Consider the following 665-nt stretch of genomic DNA (forward strand, 5'->3'; position numbering starts at 1 on the left):
CCTGCCCCCGGCTCCCCTCCCTTCCAAGGCCTGTCCAGAGTGGTCCACACTGGCTGTCTCCACTCCGTCCACCTCCCTGGGTTCTCTGACCAGCCCCCACAGGCCAGGCTGGCTTCCAGGCCTCCATAGCACTGTGCCCTCAGCTCGGGACCTGCCATGGCACCTGCTTCCTGGAGTCACTCTTCTGGAGGCCACGCTCTCCACCCCACTCCTCTCCAACTGTCCTCACCAGCCTCCTGGGTGGGCTCCCAGCTCATCCCTCGAGTGTCACTGTCATCGTTCTGGGCCCCCTTCTTCTTTCACGGTACCCCTGCCTGTGCCATCTTGCTATGCCCTCGACTACCCTGGACCTCGGCCTCCAGCCCGGCTGCCCTCCAGAGTTTCCACAGCTCCACCGGAAATCCCACTGACACCTCAGACTCATGTGGTCAAAATGGGACGCACGGTCTCCGCTCCCCCCACGTCCAGCTGATCCCCGCCTCAGAAGGTACTTCTGCACTCCTTCACATTTCAGGGGCACCCTGGAATCTCCCTTCTCCCCTGCCCCCACACCAATCCTGTCACTCTGACTTCCACGCATCACTTGGTCCATCCACTCCGCCTCTGTAGCCTGTCACCTGCCAAGGCCACCATCATCACCCATCAGTCTTTCCCCTCTCTCTCTC

Source organism: Tupaia chinensis, unplaced genomic scaffold (genome assembly GCF_000334495.1).
Source record: "Tupaia chinensis unplaced genomic scaffold, TupChi_1.0 Scaffold000235_1, whole genome shotgun sequence".
Lineage (NCBI taxonomy): Eukaryota > Metazoa > Chordata > Mammalia > Scandentia > Tupaiidae > Tupaia > Tupaia belangeri.